The sequence below is a fragment of the Schistocerca serialis genome, chromosome 2 (genome assembly GCF_023864345.2).
Source record: "Schistocerca serialis cubense isolate TAMUIC-IGC-003099 chromosome 2, iqSchSeri2.2, whole genome shotgun sequence".
Taxonomy (NCBI): Eukaryota; Metazoa; Arthropoda; class Insecta; order Orthoptera; family Acrididae; genus Schistocerca; species Schistocerca serialis.
The window spans coordinates 715,840,803-715,865,526 of record NC_064639.1 but is presented as its reverse complement, the minus strand read 5'-3'; the positions used below and the strand labels follow the sequence as shown (position 1 = coordinate 715,865,526).

Genomic DNA, 24,724 nt, shown 5'->3' with positions numbered 1-24,724 from the left:
TTCAGTCTGGAACCGCGTGACCGCTACGGTCGCAGGTTCGAATCCTGCCTCGGGCATGGATGTGTGTGATGTCTTTAGGTTAGTTAGGTTTAATTAGTTCTAAGTTCTAGGCGACTGATGACCTCAGAAGTTAAGTCGCATACTGCTCAGAACCATTTGAACCATTTTGAACAACTTTTAAATTGTAAAACAACGTGTAAAAAGCACATAAGACGTCTCAAGTATGAAACTAACCATTGGACAACTAGTTAATTCTTAAAACAGGAAAATCATCATCCCAAAATATAGTTTATAGAATAAAAAGTCTGCTTCAGTAGCCAGTAACTTCTTAATTTATTGCACGACCGTTTTCGCAGCATAAAGCGTCATCTTCAGGTGCCACCAACTGTGAACAAGAAGAGGGGAGCTACTAGCGTACAAATACTATGGAGCTGACATACCAAAATGTAAGCTACGGTCGTGAAACGTGTTGTAACTATCGGAACATAAAGGTGTGGCGGTTGGGTCAGTCAGTCAGACAATCAGTGAGTCAGTCAGTCATGGGGGGATGAAGCTTTATGCTTCGAAACCGCTCCTGCAATAGATTAAGGAATTACTGGCAACTGAAGCAGTTTTTTTTTATTCTGTAAATATGTTCCTCAGTTGTGATGTTCACCTGATCAAATATTTTGGGCAAAAAATATAGAATGTACATACTCCAAGTCAGAACAAATAAATAAAAAAGAAACTTAAACCCAGTACACGAGAACTAACATATTCAAAAATCTGTAACACACACCAATAAAGTAATTAATGAATAATTACATATAAAAAGTAGCTCATTGCAAAACCTGTCTAAATATAAGGAGTAGTTAAAACACACACATACACTCAGAACAAAATCCCCGACCACACTACGCAAGCACGCTCCACAGTTGTTAACACTACAAAATCAGAACATAACAAAATGACGAAAAAGTGTATATACAGTTTGTATGCTGGGCTGATAAGTATTTCGAGAGTTGAAAGTAGTAGACTGTCTTCGGTAGCAGTACCATCGTCGCATCGCATCTCAGGAACGTTTATTGAACAAAAAGAAGCACGTACATAGTCCATAAGAGGATGGGAGAATCGGAAACTGTAATTTAAGCTATGGTCCCTGTAGGAACTGTCACCTCCATTATTTATAAGATTCCATATTTTGTCGGTAGATCATGGCCTTATTTCTTTGTATGACCTATCAGATCCCATGCAAACAGTTCAAACACGTATAAAAATTAGATATTTACGATAAGAGTAATCTTAAGGCAAGAGTGTAAAATGCAGTCCATGACTTACGTTCAGGTCGTTCGTTCGGATCCCAATATGTTTTTTGTTCTTTTTCAATTTCATTTGTAAAATATTTCCAATCACGTAATGATTTAGGTCAATTGAAAGATTGAAATGGTACGTAATTTTGCGTCCTGTATGCTAACATTTTCAAACCTTGATAGATTCATGTAGTTCTACGACATTTCTAACGTTCGGCTCCAATAAATTCCGTTTCCTGTCCTAGACTACTTCACACTTTTCAAGCAGTACGTTCATTCTCAGGGTTACACTAGGTCTTATTAAAACGATGAAAGAATTAAATTTTAGAAATCGAGTATCAGTAATTGACTGTTACAGATTTCATCGTGGGTAAACGGTGCGCATCATGACGTTCATATAAGCTTGCATCGTTTGATCTGTTAGTGAAAAAATAACTAAAATAGGGACAAATTAGACTACCCGCATTACTCAGTGTCAGCCGGCCTGCTGACATCTAGGCGATTAGCCTTAAGTTTCTTAACAAACTGTAAACAGGCGCGATGGTCAATGTTTGCAAGTGAAATCATAAGCAGATGGATGTAAAATTATACAACAGAAACAGTCTTACCTTCATAGAGACTGGAAACGATACACAGTGCGAAATCCACAGGCGGGAAGCCAATATCGAAAATGATTCCTGCAATAGTTTGTTAGGCTACCGCTACAAATTACCTCTAAGTGTGGGGGAGGAGAGGGATCCCAAAAGTAACTAGAATTCGTTCCCTATTGGAGAAAGAGCGGCTATATTTGTGACCTGGGAACAAAGCTACAACCGCGTCAGGGGAATACGGCTTCATTACTTCATTACCAAAATATAAAAAGAGAAACATATGAGAATCAGCGCGCAAACAATGTCGGTTTGTCTCTTAGTCATCAGAGAAACAATACAGCATGAATTTGTTCCCTATTTCCAAATGATAAAGCAACTGCATGACGCACTTCAGAAAAAAAATCTCTATTGCGGCGTTCAGAGTGTTGGCTGCTCCACTGCGATGGCCGCAAAACGTTGGTCTCATGCAATTTCTGGCAAAAAAAAAAGACAACGGTTTGGCAAACATTCTATTCACTGCATCTGGCGCTATCTGTTCCTTCGGAAACGACGCTAAAAGGGAAGTGTTTTCAGGACAAAGAGATGGTGAAACAAATTAGCGCGTCATAGTGGTACCTATCGACACTTGAGAAAGAGCGGCTATATTTGTGATCTGGGAAGTCGAATTGGAGAAAGCCATGTAAGATCAGTATACAGATCACTTTTTCAACGGTTAGGATGATAGTATTTGATTAATTATAAGACAATAGCAAATAAACTACCGTTCTTGGAATGTTGCGCATGTGGATGGTATGGCTAGAACAGTGAATGTACAATAAAATATACGCTCTATAATCAATTTACCTGTTTGTTGTTGCGGATAGGAGCGGCAACAAATCAAAGACTGATAAAAGAGTAGAGTCGAATTAAGTCGAGGGATGCTGAGGGAAGTAGATTACGAAATGAAACGCTAGATGTAGTAGACAAGTTTTGTTATTTGGACAGCGAAATAACTACGTCGGCAGAAATAAAGAGTACATAAAATGCAGACCGGCAATAGCAAGGAAAGTTGCTCGGAAAAAGTTAACATCGAATATTTAGGAAGACTTATCTGGAAGTATGTGTCTGGAGTGTAGCGTTATATGGGAATGAAATGTGGACAATATACGTTACAGACATCAAGAAAATCGCAACTTTTGAAACCTGGTGATACAAAAGTGCGCTGAAGATATGATGGGTAGCTTGAGAAGCTAATGAAGAGGTACTGAACCGAACTCGCGAACAAAGAGCGTTGTGATGCGAGAAGACTAAAAAAGGTGATCAATCAAGCAATAATGTGGAGGGCTAATAGTTGTAAAAGGAGGCAAGCAAGCAGATTCACACGGACACTGCGTGCTATAGCTATTTTTATATGGAAAGAACTGCGCAAGATAGATGAGAGTGGAGAGCTGCATTAAATCAGTCTCCAGAATGCTGACTGCTACAACGGTTACCAAGCGACTGCTGTTGTGTCCTTAAATATGCCCTTACAGTGTTACAAGGTTCATGTGGGCAATCAGAGTAGGAGCCGACAGCGAACGTGAAAGATACGTATTGATGCGGCCTAGCCAGTTCCACTAATGACTCACCTCCACTTACAGAAGCACCCTAGTGAAGGTGGCCGGAAGGGACGGACGAGAACGGAGTCCAAAGCCGCTGCTGACAGTCAGTCCCGACAAGGCAGGGCGAGGCGGCCGACCGCGACAGGCGAGAGGAAGAGCGGCCTGCGTGTGGGCGGCTGCGGCTGCGGCCGCGGCGGTCGCGGCACTGCGCGCTATCAACAGCACAAGGCACAGCGCAGCTGGGCTGCTCCGCCTTCCCTCGAATTCGAGCGTGCACTGCCGGCCACAGCCAGCGGACCAGCGCATTACGTGTCAGCACGCGTCACCACAAACCACGGAACGCACAGTTACATCGTGAGGGACACGTGCCCAGGGTATGGCTGCGTTCGCAATGTCGTGACTTAATTTCCACGGTTAATACGCATCAAAGGGAGGAGAACCCATGACTCACGTCAGTCCTATCGAGCCGGAATTAGTCATAACATTATGTACCTAATCAACGCTGTACGATATGCCCCCGTGACGAAAGTAGCAAAATTTTAGTGATAGAACTCGTCTACAGAGATGCATCAAATGTCGTTGGCTCAACGAGTTGGTAAGCAAAAGAAGGAAAAGGTGGTGGCTAACAGTTAGTGATGACCTCTGCTCTCCGAAGATAAATGTAACACATTAAGTAATGTAAAACATTTTTTTTCTCGGCGTAATTTGTTGTTAGACATCGTGGCATATTCCCACTTCAGACCTTAAAGTATTATGAAGCTCCGATACGTGGCGGCGCTATACCTAGCTTTCAAAAGGGCTCCTGTAACTCAGGTGCGTTCGAAGCAGAGAGCTGTCACTGAGTTTCTTTCAGCGTCAAATCAGAGCATCGCAGATATTTCTTCTGGTAAACCTTGCGGGATGTAAGGTCGTGGTCCACGAAACTCTTCAGCAGATATTTGCAGAATGTCTACGGAGGCGTGGAAGTGAAGAAAAGCAAGGTGAGTCATTGGACGAGGCGTCTGTGATCATCGCAACGAGGTCGCGCAGAGCTGCCCGAGCTCCCGCGTACCGGCCGGCCGCACACAGTTGTAACTCGTGCAATGTTGGAATGTGCGGACACTCCCATTCTAGATGATCGACGGATCACAATCAGGCACCTCGCTGCTCGACTGGACGCCTCTGTTGGTATTGCTGACATACTCGTCCACCTGTTGGGATACCTAACGGAAGACCATAAAGAGCAACGAAGATCCATCTGGTCATGCATTAAGAGGCTGATCGCGACAATTTTTTTGTCGAACGTCATCACGGGCGATGAAACACGGGTTCATCACTTCGAACTGGAAACAAAAGGACAGTCCGGTGGCGCCACACGATCTCTCCTCTGAAGAAAAATTTCAAAACCGCACCCTCAGCTGGTGACGCCATGGCGACGATATTCTGGAATTCTAAAGGGGTTATTCTGTTTGATTTCCTCCCTCATGGTGCAACGATCAACTCTGAAATGTATTGCACTATCCTCAGGAAATAGCAGAGACGACTTCAGCGTATTCGTCGCCACAAAAGTGCTCACGAACTTCTCATTCTCCATGACAACGGAAGGCCTCGCATAAGTCTGCGCACCCGAGAGGAGCTCACAAAACTTCATTGGGCTTCTCTTCACGTCCACACTACAACCCGGATTTCACACCTACCGACTTCAGTCTGTTTGGCCCAGTGGAGGATGCACTCCGCGGGAGGCAGGAGGCAGTATGCGAATGATGTGGAGGTTATTGATGCAGCAAGACGTTGGCTCCGACGTCGAACAGTGGAATGGTACTATGCGGGCATTAAGGCGGCGTAAGAGCGTCCCTTTGAACGGAAACTATGTTGAAAAATAGTGTTTAGTAGCCAGAAGAATGAGATATAACATGGTGTATTGGAATCCTCAATAAGACCAACCTGTTCTCAGAAAAACGTGTTACATTACATATTGAACGCTTCTCACATAAAACGCTCCACACTGTCTCACGAAGTGGGTATACGTGACGAAAAACTTGCAGGTCGTAGGGGCAAGCTATAACCTGGTATAGGATTTCACCCACTTCCTCCCTTCCGTACCTTGCCTGTCAAGGAGTACGTAAAATGCGTTGCAAAAACATTAAACGCAGTGACCGACAGAGATCTCTTACACTGTTCACAGATCATCCACAGCGAAGAAGGAGTGTGAGGGCTACACTATGGTCCTTAGTTATCAGTGCCACTTGCTGTCGAGGTTGTTAGTACCTAGTCTATAGTTAGGTGCGATTATGTTTATATTTGTGCGGCCGCTGCGACACTTAGAGGGTGTCATGTTGGCATCTCGCCAACAGCAACAGCTTGTCCTTAGATCAAAGAGGCCTTCTACAGTGTCTCGACAGCTCATGTTGGGGAAGGCGGCGCAGTGCTACATAGACTCACAGTCGGGGCGACGGCGGTTAAAATCGCCGTCCGGCCAACCAGGTATAGAATTTTCGTTGATTTGTTCCCCTAAATCAGGGCTTAACAACTGGCCGGTTTTGAGCGCGAGTACTCGCATCTGCTCAGGCACGTGCTCGCGAGCAGGTGCAAGGTCGCGGAGCAGGGAGGGAGGGGAGGGAGGGGAAATGCGCGCGCACTTTTGAATAGGGCCGCAGCGTGCCTGTTGAATTCGCGCCGACTGTGTAACGTAAAAAGTACTACGATCAGCTCTAACAGTCACTTCGCTGGTTAAGAATCATGTCAAGTCGCCGCTGTGTAACCCCAACCATGCTTTCGCAGTTCAACCTCCATTGGGAGAAATTGTACCTGTTTTCAGAAAAAAATGGTGTGCAAAATGTTTAGTATGTCACAAAACACTGAATTCTTTTAAGAAATTTAATTTGCAGCGATATTATATGTCGTACCATGCGAAAGACTACGGAAGTGGATAATGTGATGGACCAGATCGTGCACAGGAAGTTATTAAACTTAAAAGGAAGCTATCCGAAGAAGATCTGGACGACGAAGAAAAATCAACTGAGGCAGCTCTCAGAGTGAGTTACAAAATTGCTTTGCTTTTAGCAGAATCCCTGCGCCCCTTCACTGATGGCGATTTAATAAAAGAATGTTTGATAGTTGCAGCGGAACATTTGTGTCCATCTCAAGTTGAACAGTTTCGGATTGTGCCTTTATCTAACATGAACCTTATGCGTCGCATACAGGACATGGCAGACGACGTCCAGAGCCAGCTTGCAAATGTCTGTAAAGATTTTATGGCGTATTCTCTAGCTCTGGACGAAAGTGTTTATATCACTGGAACAACGCAGCTTACCATATTTATTAGAGGTGAGGGAGGAGCTCCTCGATGTAGTAGCCATGAAGAACACTACAACCGGAGGTGATATTTTAAGTAGTGTTGAAGAAAGTGTTGAAAATATAGGCTCGTCGTGGAATTCTTTAGTTTCGGTGTCTACAGACGGTTCACCAGCGATGACAGGGAACGCGCTGTTAAAGGAGAAAATGCAAAAACTGACCGTGCCGAATGAAATAAGGGGCGTTCATTGTGTGATCCACCAGGAAAACTTATGTGCAAAGAGTATCACTCTAAAAAATGTGATGAGTGTTGTTGTTCGTACAGCCAATCATATAAGGAAGCATGGGCTATACAGGCAATTTAAAAGCTTTCTTGAGGATGTAGAAAGCCAGTATGGTAGCCTGCCTTATTACAGCGAGGTCCGCTGGCTTAGTCGTGGCGAATTATTAAATCGATTTTTTTGCCTATTAGATGAGATAAATATGTTCATGGAAAAAAATAACATGTGTATTCCTGAATTGAAAGAGCCTTCATGGAAATGTGATCTCGCGTTCTTAGCAGATTTAACTAGCCATCTGAATGCTTTGAACACTTCACTACAAGGTAAAGATCTGCTAATTACTCATTTCATAGATCGAATACGAGCTTTTAAAATGAAATTGACACTTTGGGTGAGTCAGCTGGAAACAGGAAATCTAGCTCATTTTCCTAAATTATCATCCATGCAAGATGTTCACAAAGACTGTGAACGTTATTCATATAGTTTAGTTGCCCTTAAGGAAGAATTTGATCAACGCTTTCAAGATCTGACAACACTAGACAGTGATTTTGATCTGTTCTCCTCTCCATATTCAGCGAATATTGAAGGGATTCGTCCTGAGCTACAACTAGAAATTATTGACCTGCAGTGTGACAGAGAATACAGAGACAAATTTCAGAACAAGAACAACATTTTGGAATTCTACAGACACTTCCCTCAGGATAGATTTCCTCGTTTGCACAAACTGGCGGCTACAATAGTATCAATGTTCGGTTCCACGTATGTTTGTGAACAACTGTTCTCTGCAATGAAATGTAAAAAGATGCGCCTGAGAAACGCATTGTCTGATCGAAATTTAAACTGCACGCTGCGCCTACAATGCACAAGAACAATTACTCCGAATATAGACGCAATTGTAAAGGGCAAAAAGTACAAGATAACCGAGAATCCCACACTTCAGTGACACCTATTATTGTGTAACAGTTCACAAATTAATACGAATGTAGAGGCATACACTAAGCTAATAAAATTATGTAGCACGTGTACGTTCTCCTTTATTTGTTTCAGTTTTCGCAGTAATAATTCGTGAGTGATATCCCTGCAGGTGTCTGCGGATTTACATTGACTGGCGACAGCTGTTGCGTGCCCCAAGTGACTCTCCCCACTCTCCGCTCTGGTCCGGTAGTGGGGGTAGCGTGCTCGCGCTGCTCCGTGCTCGCGCCTTGCTGCTCACAGCTTGCTCCGCGAGCACTTATGTTGGGAAGCCCTGCCCTAAATCGCTTGAAGCAAACGCCGGGATGTTTCCTTCGGGAAACTCACGTCCGACTTCCTTGTCCAACCCCAGCGTCTGCTCCCTCGCCAATGACCTTGTTGTCATCTTTCTTTCTTCCAGAGCTCATGCATGGGTCTATGACTGTCCTGTTTAGACATGGAACACTGTTTATGATACGCAAAGCGATTTTCCTATTTTTGTGTGTGTGGAATTCCTAAGAGACCAAACTACTTAGGTCATCGGTCCCTAGACTTACACACCACTTAAACTAACTTATGCTAAGAACAACATACACACACAAATGCCCGAGGGAGGACTCGAACCTCCGGCGGGAGGGACCAAGCAGGCCGTGACATGACGCCTCAAACCGCGCGGCCACTCCGCGCTGCTTTCCTATCGTTGTATAGGTAGTTAAGACACCTGAAATTTGTACAGAAGAAACATGGTTCGAAATCCTGTCCACCCAGCCACATTTTGCTTTTCTCTAGATCCGAAAATCACTGACACTGAAGACGAAAATCGTTCACTCAGAAAGAATATTCTGAAACTCCGTCTCTAATGAATCTGATGTGATCGCACGAGAAACTAAGTGTAACTGGTTATAAAAACTATTTCAAGATTATTTAATAAACGGCTTCTGTACAGCTTTCATTGTCTTATGTCAGAATTGCACACTATTTCTTCTGAATTGTGCATCTTATCTATTATTACCTACAACTGCATACAAAAGTAAATAAATCAAATAAATCAATAAAAAATGTACGGCATATACTTATTCTTACGGTAATGCTGTCGTTAACGACTTACATCTATCTAGAAGTCGGCTTATTAAGATTTTTCCAGACTTTGGATTACAATAGAGTGATTGCTGCGTTGCAAGTGAAGTGCGTGACGACGTGGCATGCAGCTTAAAAGGACTAGTGAGTCCTTCAAAAGTAGCTGCAGCGGAAATTTAGAGAAGAAAACATTTAAAAAATCCACCATATCGTCTGATCGCACTGGGAGTTAAAATTCGGTGATCAAAACTTCCTTTAAAGAAAGACACCAACTTCATCTACAACTGAAGTTCGCCAGACGGAAATATAAAGAACAACATCACCAGGGAGGTAGTGTGCAGCAGGCTGGCCTCTGCACTGTGGGTATTGCGCCTTCATGGGCTGTGACATACATAAAACTTAAATATTGTGGGCTGCATACAGGGCCTTTCGCAGTGAGGCTGGGGAAAATACAGAACATTTGTGGGTCTGCATGTATCTGATTCCACCTCTGGTGTCACATGTATGTTCTTTGCAAATCACAATGCTGTTGTTTACGGTGAAATGAATGAAGGAGTATAACGGAAAATATGAATATGTAGGTAGTTGATTTATGTTTCTGTGCTCGTTTCCATTTTTACGAAACTATCGCCTGAAGTGTGATCGTCAAGAACGTTTACACTAAAAAAATTAAGAAAGTAAATACTCCGTATTAATGTTCTACAGACTATGTATGACCTAATTGAAACTGCGTGTATGACATCAGGAAACAAGAAGGAGATGCGCTGACGCCTTCTGCTGAATGCGTGTAAAAGTATGAAAATGGCCCTTAATTATCATTGACTGATGATGATAGTGGCGATTACGTTGCTACTCTCTGCCAATATAGATGCACGGATTTTATTTTTGTACGCCCGCCTAGGAAGAGTGATGATGTAAGTCCTGAAGCATGTAGCACGATACGCTTTTAGCCAAGTGCACGGCAAGACATTTTAGCCGGTTCTACCTTCTCCCATACATGAGTTTTCACTCAAGAACCTGTTTAACTACTGTTGGGAAGTTCCCTCTCTTTGGTACAAAAATATCGGATGAGGTCACTCGGCTGATGTGTGTTTGGTGTACAAATACGAAAATAATGTTCCACGAAAGAAACCAAATGGCGTTATATTTTAAGCGGATCCGCTTGTTGGCTCAACACTGCACCGAATGATGTTCTGGGTAGCACAGCAGAGAATTTTTGTTGTTGTAGAGCATTAAAAATGATGACGCAGTTATTTCGAAGTTCCGTATGTCGACTGATAACCGCGCAGTTGAGCGCCCAACAAACAAACAAACCGTATGTCGATATGAATCGGAAGTAGTCGGTTGTCAGACTATCCGTATCGGATGTACTTCTGTGTAAGGTTATATGCTGGCCATTTACACATCACAATGACTTGAATTTAATAAAATGAAGATTCTAGTGGCTCTGTGCACTATGGGACTTAACCTCTGAGGTCATCAGTCCCCTAGAACTTAGAACTACTTAAACCTAACTAACCTAAGGACATCACACACATCCATGCCCGAGGCAGGATTCGAACCTGCGACCGTAGCGGTCACACGGTTCCAGACTGTAGCGCCTTGAACCGCTCGGCCACGTGGGTCGGCTAAAATGAAGATATCAGCCTTGGGTTACCAATGAAACATAGGAAAGATGTTTACGCACATGTCCTCCGTATTACCACTGCCACGACGATTTAATTGTTATAGTCACCTGTAGAATAGAAGAAATACATCAGAAGAAACGATTTGAGATTTGATTTACGACTTGGTTTCCTACCAGTCATATATTTTATGTTACTGGGCGATTCAACAAAGAATATTTGGGGGCGCATATTAAACAACTTTTTTACCAGATGGAAACATAAATTGTGAATAATAAAAGTAACTTTTTCTTCCATTTTGTCAACTGTGCCTGCTACTATTCTCCGTAATGCGGAAAAAAGTATGTACTTATCTGACAAAAACAGTTAACAATTACCAGAAATACCCCTGTTAGGAACATTGTGTGTACCTGATTTCCAGTACGACTTAGTTGCGTCGTAGGTTATCAGCCAGGTAGACACTGTAGAATGTAATCGTGTACTGTGACGCACGCACGCACAGGTAGACACTGTAGAAATTAATCGTGTAGTGTGACGCACACACACACACACACACACACACACACACACACACCAGGGGCCTACTCAGATATCACAGTTGCAGGCTTTCAAAAAACATCGTTAGGCTTACTTAGTGCGAGTACGCCTCAAGGGATGAGTCGAAGAATACACTGAAAAGTCAAGGCTGGGTCTCTGTTCGAGTCCCAATCAGTCATGTAATTTGTTTTTGTAACAAAGGTTAACATCAGCGTCCATTACGATAGTAAGTGCACCATTCCACGCCTCTCTAGATCACGTCCACGTTTTAGCTCCAAGTCAATTTCTGCCTTTTGTTTTCTTACGTGGGTGACTGTTTATGAGGATCTGCCTTTTCTGAAATTTTTACGTCGTCAGTCGTTTAAAGATATCATTATATGCAGCAATTCCTACGCCATTTTTACTGCTCTCGTTTGATTAACAACGACTCATGAATCGAGTTGGAATGTCGTCAAATCCGACAATGTGCTTTTATTTCGTTTCATATCCACGTAAACGAAAAACGTAACCGCAAATCAACTTTATAATAGAAATGGAACGATAGAATAATAAAAGGAAAAAGAGATAGCTTGTATTTCCTGCTGCTAGAGAACCCCTTCTCCCAACCATTCCTTCCATGACGCCTCCTTCCTTGAGAACCCCTTCCCCCACCCATTTCTTCCATGACGCCTCCTTTCTTTCTCCGTATTTTGGGCAGAGACAAGTTGAGGAGCAAACTACAAACATGGGTTATTGGAGTCGACAATTATGAAAAGGTTTTGCAGCTGTTAGTGTAGTGCCATGTGCTGTTCTCCATAGCGAAGTTCCGGTAGCAAAGCGTAGTTTTGTGGTTGACTAAAGTTTGAGAAATGTAGTAAAGTGTAGTTTTGGGGTTGACTAAAGTTTGAGAAATGTATAAGGTCGATTAAACGGTACAAAGAAACTTATTTACTTCAATAAATATTATCTAAGTGGTATTCGTGGTCGCACGGATAAAAGAGCGTTCAATTAAGAACGTTAATATAGATAAAGTATTGAATTAATTTGGTTTAAAGTAGAATTAGGTGTCTTCGTTATAGCTCAGAACTGCTAAATTGTGGTTAGTATGAAGTGTGATAAACTAATATAAGAAACATTAGCCGTCAAGGGCCTGAAGCAACCACTCCTGATTCAAGAAATAAATTTTTTACACGTGCAGAACTAGCTGCGAAGCCTACTGCAAGTAACAAATAACAACGTGACTTAAATACACTAATATTTTATGATTATATTTATTGGTGACAGTACCGTGCAGAGAGTACTTTTATGACTGATTAATCAATCTCTTGTCCCAGGAGGGGTTCTGAATATCGACGAAATGATCAGAAATTGGATGAGATAGGAGAACTATATGCAACTGTCACTGTAGTGGCTGCACTGCCGATTTGTGAAGAGCAGTGTAAAGTATCATCTCAACATAGACCGAGGAACGGTGATGATGTCTAGCACAGTGCCGATGGAACCAAGAAATATATTCTTACGTAGAGCACCAGAGTTTGGCCACGATGAAGTCCACAGGAAGAGAATTACTCTGTCAAAAAAAAAAAAAAAAAAAAAAAAAAAAAAAAAAAAAAAAAAAAAAAAAAAAAAAAAAAAAAAAAATTGAATCGTCCAGAAGATATGGTTGGATGTGAATGTAACTTTGTACAATTGTACCAATGGTGAGTACGTAAGTGATTACAGTTACTATTATCTGGGTGAGGTTGAACGGCACCGGTATCTTATTAGTGTTGTTCGTGTTCAATGTTGTTGCCAGACATGGTAGGGTGTCCAGCTTCAGATGTTGAGTGACTACTATGAAGGACGCGGAAAAGACGTGCGCGTTGAGACAGCGTCACAGCACCTGACAGTGTTTGAAAGGGGCCTCATTATCGGTCTCCATTAGGCTGGGTGCAGGAATTGTGCAGTATCCAGATTAGTAAGGCATTCGGATGTGACAGCGGCTCTATGATGGACCGCATGGGAACGTAAGGGCAGGGATACTCGTCGTCAATGTTTCGCCGACCACATCCGACCATCACACGGGAGGATCGCTGTAGTGTGCTCAAAGGACATCGTAACACCTTCTTCACATTTGCGCCTGCCATCCGAGAACAAGCTGTGGACTCCCTTCAAAATTCTGTGTCATTCCTGAACACTGGTCGGATACTAGCGGCAGCCGGACTGCGAAATGCGTAGTTTACCGTTAACACCACGACACTAACGGCTGCGTTTGCAGTAGTGCCACGACAGGGAAGCATGGAGTGTTGATGAATGGCTTCGCACTGCGTTCAGCGATGGATCGCGTTTCTTCACTACTCCGGATGATCATCGTTGGTGAGTATGCCGGCGACATGAAGAGGCACTGCGATGTTACTCCAGGCGTCACGAGTGGGAAACCATCAGATACGGCTTCAGACCACGATTGAGGGTACTTGACGGCAGAACAGCATGTCACGGACATCCTACGTCGTCAAGTGTCACTTCTCGTGCGACAGTATTCTGGTGCAATTTTTCAACAGGACAGTGCTCGTCCACAGATGGCACGTGTGAACTGTTTTCGTGATATTGAAGTACGCCCGTGGCTAGCAAGAACTACATATATGTCCCCGATAGAACAAGTGTGGGACCAGCTCGGACGTCAACTCTCTTCCACTGACCGTATACAGGATGTCAAGGACAAGTTACAAACGCTGTGGGCCAGCTTGCCTCAGGAGAGGATACAGCGGCTTTTAAGCATCTTTTCCAACTGAATCAGTCCATTCATACAGGCCAGAGATCGTGCAACGTCGGACTGATAAGTGTACCCATATTGCCACGTTTGTAGTTTTATTTCGTTTGCTCTTACTCTTCTCGTGCTTCACTTTTTTTCAAGCAATGTATTTGATTACAATGAGTTTCTGATTGACATCTGAAGGACTGGGTTTGTATGTACAAGTGAACATCCGGTCGTTACTCTACAGCGGACTGTGTTGCCTCGTTCAGGTAGACAAAGCATATGTAAGATTCTGCCACATTCGTGAATGTTAGAATTTTTTTCTGGACGTAAAGCTATTCCAGATACCTTCTTTAAATAGAAGAGAGCAGCGACCGAGACGGGCAAGATCTGCATCTACGTATGTCCCCCGGGAAGTCAGTGAACAGTATGTGTTTGCTGGGACGTAGTGCACCCGTGTATGTGGCACCTATTTATTCTATGCGCGTGGTGCGCACGGAAATAGTGAGTGACCGAACGCTCTTCGTGGTTATTACGTGAAGTGTATGTGGTAAGTATTACAGGAAGACAATTCTCTATGTTAGACTTGGACCGTCCGGTTTCGGTATTAACTTTTATGATTCACAACGGAGTCCTTGTAGGGTCTACAACTGAAGCTTGTTGAGAGTCTCTGTGAGGCTCTCGAGCTGACCAAACACACATGTGGCGAACCCTGCAGCTCTTCGTTACGTTGTTTAAACGAACTGCTGAGACTCAAGACTGGTAAATAATACACATGAAGCCCCCATTGCCCACAATGCCGTAACCTGTACAAAGGTTTCAATACAACGAATGCATTGCTACACTGTAATACGGAGAACCTACCGTTACCAATTTAGGAGTGATGCCGTATTAGCACCCCACTAACAATACCTAGGGAATCAATGTGACATAGAGTTTTCACTTTTATTTTATTTTTCTATAGAAAAACTACGCACACTGTGGCCGTAACGGAATTTCCAGAGAAAGCGCTGCAGGTGCGTTACATAACAGCAGCCGACTGAAGGTCGCCTTGGAACCTGCGCGCTGATCCCTCTCTTGTGCTGAGTTTCGACAGGCGAAGGACAAGCACTCGCAGCGCTTCCGAGAACTGCGTGACGGAGTGTACGCTGAGAAGAACGCTACACTAACTCCACCAGCTCTTGTTCTATAAACCTTTTATTTACTCAGTAAGTTGTTTACTCATTAACATGACATTTGACGTGTCCTCGTAATACAGCAATAAGACGTAGACAAAAGTTAACAGTAAAACATACTTAAAGGTTAACAAGACTCACATCTGCAGCATATAATTACTAATATAGTATGCATTAGACATATTCTCAAACACGTTAGCTGATAATGCCTAAAAATAATCAATATCTCTCACTACACACACACCCATACACACACATACCTTTCGTGACTATATCCTTGCATTTCTGTTACATTCTGTATATTTGCCCTTCTGAAAAACTCGTAATTCAGCATTCCTCCAATCCTCCATAATGAATTCCTCCATGAATTTATTATCTGATTTCTTCCGTTATTGTGAACATCACTTGGCTGTCTTCTTCTTAAGCTTCTCTGTGAATCTGCATTCCGTTGCTAGATTTCCAAAAGCTTGACCATTTATTATGTTTTCTTACTTTATCTTCATGTCTTCTTAGTCTTCCCTAGTTTCATCTAACCAGCTGATTTTGATCTGCTTTGAATTAATACAACGTTGAATATTCTTTTCTTGAGTCAATTGTTGTCCATTCTGTGAAGATGACTGCAGAAGTTCAAAGAGTGTCTTGTGCGTACTGTATAGTGAACTTTACCATTTGCGTGGAGAAATCAGATCTCCTCTTCTTCATCCAGATTCGACATTTTCGTTTAGGGCCTTGTATTTTCTTAAGAACTCTCCGCTCCTGTTTTTTAACTTCTGCATCTTTCGAGTTCCCGCCAAGCATTATTCTCTCTGATGCATGTAGAGCTTCCCATAAGAGAATTCTCCTGTAATGTCGCAGTTTGGCATAGCGTGATGTTACTTTTTTGTTTGTTCCATGTGATTCTGAATGCCTTTCGGAGATTCATAGTTTTTTCTATATTTGCGTTAATGTCCAGTTCTAATGGTTCAAATGGCTCTGAGCACTATGAGACTTAACTTCTGAGGTCATCAGTCCCCTAGAACTTAGAACTACTTAAACGTAACTAACCTAAAGACATCACACACATCCACGCCCGAGGCAGGATTCGAAACTGCGACGTAGCGGTCGCGCGGTTCCAGACTGTAGCGGCTAGAACCGCTCGGCCACCCCGGCCGGCTCCAGTTATAATGGCAGGTGTATGAATGAAAATGCATGTGAAACGATTCCACATTCAATCTTCAGTGGAAGTTTCCTGCTGCTTTTCCCATGAAATAAAAGGGCTTTGTTGTTCATTTATGTTACTTTCTACCTATTATCTCAATAATCCTTTCTCAACAGCCATGTTACAGTGGATACGCCGATTCCCGTCAGATAACTGAAGTTAAGAACCGTCAGACGTGTTTGACACTTGTATCGGTGACCATCAGGGCAACCATTCGCTGTTGACCTATCGGCGTGCACTCAGTCTCGTGATGCCAACTGAGACATCTTGACCGAGCAGCAGCGGCTCCATGTCACGTAAACTGACAACAACTGGGAGAGCCGTGTGCTCACCTTAAGCCTCTCTACATCCGCATCTGATGACTACAGTCGGTGCCGCTAGGCCTTCCAAGATCTGTTCGGGCGTAGAGAGAGTTTAAATAATACTTTACTGTGCAGTGTCTATAATTTGAGAGGCATGTTTTAACAGTTCTTTTAAATATGTTGGTTGTCCGAGTTTATGAGTGTCTAAATACAGTCAAATTAGAGATGTACTTGTTTTGGCATAGGAGTGGTGGCAGGCTTTTGGAGGTACCGCAACTGTATTCATCTGAAATGTCGTGGGCGGCTTCACGCAAGAGCCACAGGGAAGCGCATCTCTGCAGCTCACGGACTCTTCACACGGCTCTGAGCGGCGCGGAGCTACTGGAAAGGCAAGCGGCTCCTTTGTCTGCGCCGCTTTGATCTGCCGCGACGCCGTGTTTCCGTTCTGTCACGGAGTCTGATGAGCAGGATGCCTCCCTTTTATTTCTCTTACTGAATAAGAAAATCAAAAAGAGGTAATTTTAAAGTAAATCCTGGATGCCATAGCTTCTCGAAGGACAAGTAGTTACAGGTTTACTGAAAAGGCAGTCAGTTTAATCCTACTGTGTGGCGGGTGGAAATGGTAAACATTTACGTGTCATCAAGGCAGGTGACTGTGGATCGCTTTATTATAACAACAAAAACATTTTCTCGATATTGTTGCTGGTCATGTGTGATACCCACCACAGGCTCATGTACATTGATGTTGGAACAAATAGAAAATCGCCAGATTGATCTGTGTTCAAGAATTGATTACTTCAAAAGAAGTTAATTGACAATGAAACTAAACTTCCTCGAAGCGGCAGCTCTATGAAGACTGTGATTACTTTTTTATTGTAATATTTGGTGATTAAGGTTTCGGTATGTTATTTTTCTTACTGTGCTAATACGGGGACAGTTTCTTTTCAAAGTGTTTTCAGGTACAATCTCAGCGACTGGAAGATATGTTGAATGTATTATTGGCATTTTGTTAAATAAAGAGTTCAGAAATTTGATCGGCCTTCGAATGTGTCTCCAGAATTTGCTGAAGATGTTATAAGAACGTATTGTGAGTCGCGCAGTTTTGTTAGTGATCGAGGCAGATACAGATTTGAAGGCAGTTTGAGTACTTGTCTGTTCCACGACATGTCATGTTCCATGACATGTCAACAGACCCACCACAAGCGGAAAGAAATATGGGAACACTCACCAATTGTCGCCTCCACTGAAGCACGTTTTCCTCCAACGTCCGGTAAAAACTTTAATTTTCTGCGGTTTGTCTGAGTATTCCTCACACTCCACGCTACATATCGACGGATATTTTTTCAGGTTCACAAGTGAAATCTTCTGTATTGACTACCATCTCTAGCCTACAGTATGACATATACGACAGTACCACCAAATAACAGTGAGCTGCGAACCTAATAAGTCACGAGCCGATTGTGGACATGCGGCTTTACACCGAGGCCGGTGGCATTGCATGTGTGAACGATTCAATTTAAATCGGTGCTTCGTTAGCAGAAGCGCTTCTGAAAAGCGTTTGTTAGTGGCCCCAGGTGAATGGGGCCATAGTAGGGAAGTGTCAAGTAATCACAAACGCTAAACGATGAGATCTTGGCGCCCAAAATCATGCCAGTTCTCAGTGAAGGTCCGACGTTAACGAATACAGGAGCAAAGAATCCTGTTGTAAAATTGCGAAGCAGAAGAGGAATTTCTCGGTGCTACACAGTATTTTGCGCTTACTTTTGTGAGCGGTTCAGTTTTTAAGTCCTGTACAAAGACTGATGACATCCTTGAACCCATAAGACTTTAGTGATATTCCTGAAGCTGTTATTGGTAAACATGAATTCGTGTTTAACCGAGAGCTGAACTAATTTAATGTTCGCAAATGTGTGTAAGACATTTCCTAAACAGGACAACGGATTAGTACTGTTTGGAATCTAACGTATGGAGTAGAGAACGCATTGACAAACCTGAGGGGGAGCCGTAGTTTAATAGTCGCTGAGTAAGGCCTCCTTTCTGTTTTGCTGCATTGTACTGTTCGCACAAAAATCTTAGCAACGTCTGACGCACAGCGAGGCGATGAAATACTATTTTTGCTGTGGTAGCAATTTTTCGACTGATTGCATGCGATTGGAAAACAGTTACCTATGAACCGACACAGCCAACCGGTCTACCGTTACTCAGAGATGGAATTACGGCAGCCGCAAGTGGCAAATGGCAGTCGTTTTTCTGCTACTGCTTGCAAGTAGCTGCGCACACACAATCGTTCTTTTTTGTTTTTGGAATCACTACTTTTCGCGTTAGTCATTACCGCATAGTTTTATCTCTGTAGAAGGTCAAATTATTAGAAGGTCAAATTGTAAGAAAACAGTGCGAATGGTTATGGAAAATTTCAGAGATGCCGTTACGTCATCTCTGTGCAGCTTTCAAAACAATATGAGACTGCACAGTAAAATTTGAGCTTCCCTTACTGTTTGATACACACTAATCTACTTTTATGCAGGCTTGTTTCGTGCCCGAAAATCAGAGTTTGTCTCCCAGGTCCAAATACAATGAGGTGAGAAAGTTAGGGATAATGATATGCATATGTACAGATGGCGATAGTATCGCGTATATCAGATATAAAAGGTCAGTGCCTTGGCGTAGCTGTCATTTGTACTCAGGTGATTCATGTGAAAAGGTTTCCGACGTGATTATGGCCACACGACAGGAATTGACAGACTTTGAACGCGGAACGGTAATTGGAGCTAAACGCATGGGGCGTTGCATTTCGGAAATTGTTAGGGAATTCAATACTCCCGAGGTCCACAGTGTCAAGTGTGTGCCCAGAATACCACAATTCAGGCATTAACTCTTACCATGTACAACGCAGTGGCCGACGGTCTTCAGTCAACGACCGATAGCAGCGGCGTTTGCGTAGAGTTGTGAGTGCCAACAGACAAGCAACACTACGTGAAATGACCACAGAACTGAACGTTGGGCGTACGTGAAACGTATCCGTTAAATAGTGCGAAGAAATTTGGCGTTAATGGGATATGACAGCAGACGAGCGACGCCAGTGCCTTTCCTAACAGACCCTGCAGTGACCATGTCGGTTGGATCCTTGACGACTTGAAGACCGTGGCCTCGTCAGATGAGTCCCTATTTCAGTTGGTAAGAGTAGATTGTGGGGTCCGAGTATGGCACAGACCCCACGAAGCCATGGACCCAAGTTGTCAACAAGGCGCTTTGCAAGCTGTTTATGGCTCCATTATGGTGTGTGCTACGTTTACATGGAACGGACTGGACCCTCTCATCCAACTTAGCCGATCATTGACTGAAAATGGCTCTGTTTGGCCACTTGGAGACGATTTTTCGGGCCATTCATGGAATTTATGTTCCGAAACAACGATGTCATGTCACCAGACCACAATTGTTAACGATTGGTTCGAAGAAAATTCTGGTCAGTTCGAGTCAATGATTTGGCCACCCAAATGGCCCGACATGAATCCCAGCGAACATTTACGGGACATAATTGAGATGTCAGTTCGTGCACAAAAACTTGCATCGGCAACTTATCCGCGATTATGGACGGCTGCAGAGGTAGCAAGGTTCAATATTTCTGCAGAGGACTTCCAACCACTTGTTGAGACTATGCCACGTCGAGTTGCTGCACTATACCGGCAAAAAGAGGTCCGATACGGTATTAGGAGGTATCCCATGACTTTTGTCACCTCATTGTATCTAGAAATCGCAACGAAGTGGAAAGAATACATTACTTTTCTTTTTCGCCGTTCGGTGTTCATTTCAGGAAGCCAGTTTCATGTTTAAGTGCTGTATATAATGATTAAAAATCACAGGTCAAGTATAAGCTGACAGCAGATAATATTAATACACAGTGGTAATAGCAAAATAGTACAAACGATAACGAGGTTAGATAAACACTGCAGTCTAAATAGTTCCACGCTTGTTTACTTCGGGGGGAGAGTAACAGCTGGCTAACAAAATTAGACACTAAATATAAATTGAAAACCTATTTGCTAATAATCCATTTTTATCACCCGATTCTTCGTCTGTTCTTTAACCCGGTCCGTATCGCTCTCGTAGTGACCATGAAATGAAATTACGCTACTAATAACTTGTACGAGAAAGCATTATAGCAACATTTCTACCCTCTGTTTGTGAGTACAACGATTAATGCGTGTTGAAATCAAAAGTGCTCTCTGCTTAGTGATTTGCTCGGTATAAATGTTATTGTAAACGTAGGGATAAAATGATTCAAATGGCTCTGAGCACTATGGGACTCAACTGCTGAGGTCATTAGTCCCCTAGAACTTAGAACTAGTTAAACCTAACTAACTTAAGGACATCACAAACATCCATGTCCGAGGCAGGATTCGAACCTGCGACCGTAGCGGTCTTGCGGTTCCAGACTGCAGCGCCTTTAACCGCACGGCCACGTCGGCCGGCAACGTAGGGATATGCAGTGACGATAGGAATTAACTATCGGCGGACAGTTGATAGAACGGACAATTAAAAAAAGAAACACACTGGGAAACTAGAGACATCCCTGACCGTGTGTTACAAATACTCTTCAGATCACTCTTGTTTGATAGATGAATTTAAGTTGATCTTGTCTCAAAACAGCTGACAGAGCAGAAGTTACACTGCGATGGCTCAGTCATCAAGAGGGTTCATCGGGAACCATTCCTAATAGTTCAGGAAGTAAGTGTGCCAACCACGAACACCGCGTATTTCTATCCGGAAGCCCATGGTATGCGATGTAACATACCGTGGACCACTGCATTGCAGCCAGGTTCAGATGTTGCTGAACTGTATATTCTCATCGAGAGAAGTGGCACATTGGTTAGCACACCAGACTCTCATTCAGGAGGATGATGCTTCAAATCTCTGCCCTTGTCATTCAGATGTAGGTTTTCCATGCTTTCTCTGTATCACTCCAGGCAAATGGCGGGGTGGTTTCTTTGTAAAGGGCACGGCCGGTTTCCTTCCCCTTTCTTGCGTAATCCCAGCTTGTGCTCCGTCTCTAATGACCTCGCTGTCGACGGGATGTGAAACTCTAAAACTTCTTTCCTTGCTTCCTCAATGTTGTCAGTAAATCGGTACGCATGCTACAGCATGTGCTACCAATATGTTCCAAAACAGGATTTTTTCGGGGCTCATACCTCATTGTGTACCCAACACAAGCATCGTCTTAATGTAACTGTCCTACAGAACAGGTACACAGATTGAATATTACGCACTTCCTCCAGCTTAGTCAAATGGGTTGGTTCATTTTGCATTAGATGCGATCTACGGTAATGGGTTTGTGGGGGCAGCATTTAGTTCATGGCTGGTTCCTGAGAAAACCCGAAAGAAGCGTTTTTCACCGTTTGCTTGCCGTCAGTAGCGAATATATAAATAAATAACCGCAGAAAATTGCTTAAATTTTAACTTTATATTATGTAGGCATTTATCTGTAGTACTGTATTCCCGTTTTCAAAAATCTTTATTCGTTCCCGAGAAAAACAGAGCCGCGGATTCGAAGACGGCTATTCATAGCAAATGGTTGCAATTTTTTCGATATACTGCTAAGATCCCGGTCTCGAACAACATTAAAATTTTTCTTCATGTCTTCATCCATTTCTGAGATACAGAGGTTCAATGTTAACTTACTTGTATGCGTAAAATACACACGTAAAATGCTGCGTGAGGCGAAAACGTAGTTTATAAAGTGACGTACCCCGAAGAAACATGCTGTAAAGTGTTTCCATTATCATCTGTGAACCCCATGATGTAGTACCGAAGCACATACAATTTTTTTTGTACGTAAAGTCCGGTCTGAGGTTAAAATTAGTTTTGCGTTATTTCATTTGCAAATAAGTAAACCATCTAAATTTTTCTTACCAAGACATTTATTTTTCTATGAGTTACATGCCCTGCTGTGGCAGGAAAATGGTGGGAACCAGTGGAAAAATGCTCCTATCGGAGCAGAAAAATGAGAATATATTGCTGTTTATTTGAAGGAATGTGACTGAAATGTGGGGTACCATCTGCCTCATTCTACCTTTCTCAGCACCTTTAAAAATTTTCCCAAAAAATGTTGGCATGCGAGTATACTCGCTCTCTTGTCATTATCAGACTGCTGTGCACGATGATGAAAACTGATCCATGACTGATCTTCACTTTTTCCACTATTGCTTCGATTTTGATACGTCGGACTTCGAGAACCAAGGCCTCCAGTTTCTCCATTTTCGGTTCTTCACGGAGAGATAGTCAGTAATTTCGTTCTTCGTCTCTCAAACTTGTTTGATCACAGTGGAAACGTCTGCGCTACCCGACTACTGTTTCATATGATGGGGCATTTCGTTGTACCAAGTCAACATTATTCCACTTTAAATGCAGAGAACGATTTGATTTACTTTTTGACTATTCCTCGTACACTCCGCCGCAGTGTGGAATGCTCTTTCTGGAAACTGGGCCCTCGTGTTAGTCGGTCGTAACGGGATCTGTTCAGAGGCTAATCCGGATATGTGGTATCTGTCTCGAAAAGATACAGATTTGCGCTGCCAAAGCTGAATCGAAAGTTAGGAATGGAGAATAAATAAGAAGAACTGAAGGACTGAACTGGCAGTGACTGTTCGTAAATGTGAATGACACCGCCAAATTTGTACACGCGCCACGACAGTGGTAAAGTACTTGAGACATGCAGACAGAGCGTGTCGAAGGGGGCGCAGGACGCGGGTGAATACGAAATGAGCGGCTGATGCGACGGCCAGTTGGCAAGCCGTGGCGGCGCCGTTTCTCTGGGATAGGCTTTCTCGCGACTAATTCCACGTGCGTAGCTATTTGCGGCCGGTCAGGCGCCACACCTGGCTGTGCGTGCCAGTGGCTGACAGGGCGTTCACAGCCGTGGCTGGCCTGCGGCGAATGGAAGGCCGCGGTCTCAGTGCTGTCGTTGACTCTCACGAGGATAACACGACAAGTGCCTTAACCGAATTTCCCTGAAACTTCGCTCAGTGGAAGAGGAGTCAAAATAGGCCAACTCGTGTCTCGGTTTATTCTTATGCACTCGATGGTTTCAAGTAAAATGACGGTCAAATTTTTCGAGGTATTTCCGAGGTAATTTATGTGCCTTTTACCGCGCGATATCCTCAGACGAAATGGTGGCACAGTGGTTAGCGTCACAGGTTCCTAATCTTGCACCCCGCGTTCGCAGCGCGATTATTACTTTTATTTTTGTTTTTCATTTACATATCCATGTCTGTAGAAGATTGCTACATGAATATTTTACAGTATATATTGATGTAAGGTTGTCCTTTTTCGTCTACTAATTGTATGTCAGATAAATGAATTTAAAATAAGATTGAGAAAATTATTTGAAATAGTTTTCGGTGAAATACCTCTAGTGTATCTCGATTCATAATCAGTTGCAAGGGCCAGTTTTCGGAAAATCTATCCATTATGCATTGTTTTCCGCTAAATTATTGACAAAGCACTAAATCTTCAGCGATGTTAACGATGTTTCTTTCCCGAGTGAGATTCATACGAAGAAAACGTCACTGTGGCAAACCTCGCTCCACACGTTGCTTGTAGAGTTTGTAGCACCTGTATTTCGAATGTTTCTTCGATCGTTACTATCCAAGGCAAAGGGATGCACCAAATCTTCCTGAAGAATAAACACATGAATAAACTATAAGAATTAATATAATAGTTGGTTGAGAATGCAATGTCACAATATGAGAATTTAAACAGATTGTAGCCCTTCAACGTACCATACGCGCGCACACACACACAGACACACACACAGACACACACACACACACACATATATATATATATATATATATATATATATATATATATATATATATATATATCTGTGTGTGTGTGTGTGTGTGTGTGCGCGTGTGTATTACATAATAAATGTATGACACTTATTGTGAAATCCAGTTGTCATTTAATAATTAATATAACGCGCTTGCATCCCCTATTTTGAAAAGAAACATTCGTGCAGTAATCTTCTACGGACATGGTCATATAAATGAAAAGCACAATATTAAGAAGCCGCAACGCTTACTCACTGAGACACCATTTCGCGTGACGAGATGGTGCGGTATAATGTTCATATTG

At 42.9% G+C, this 24,724-nt stretch overlaps 1 protein-coding gene across 2 annotated transcripts in view; it reads right to left on the bottom strand.

Annotated features, from left to right (window-relative positions):
* LOC126457901 (ATP-binding cassette sub-family C member 4-like) overlaps window positions 1–24,724 on the bottom strand; it is a 303,077-nt gene that overhangs the window by 165,302 nt on the left and 113,051 nt on the right. Inside the window, exon 1 of one of the 2 annotated variants that reach the window (XM_050094577.1) lies at window positions 3,487–3,612. The exons of the other annotated variant lie outside the window; for it this stretch is intronic. The gene's annotated coding sequence lies outside the window, so the exon portion shown is untranslated. Of the gene's footprint in view, window positions 1–3,486; window positions 3,613–24,724 lie in introns of those variants that run through there. 2 annotated transcript variants of the gene reach the window in all.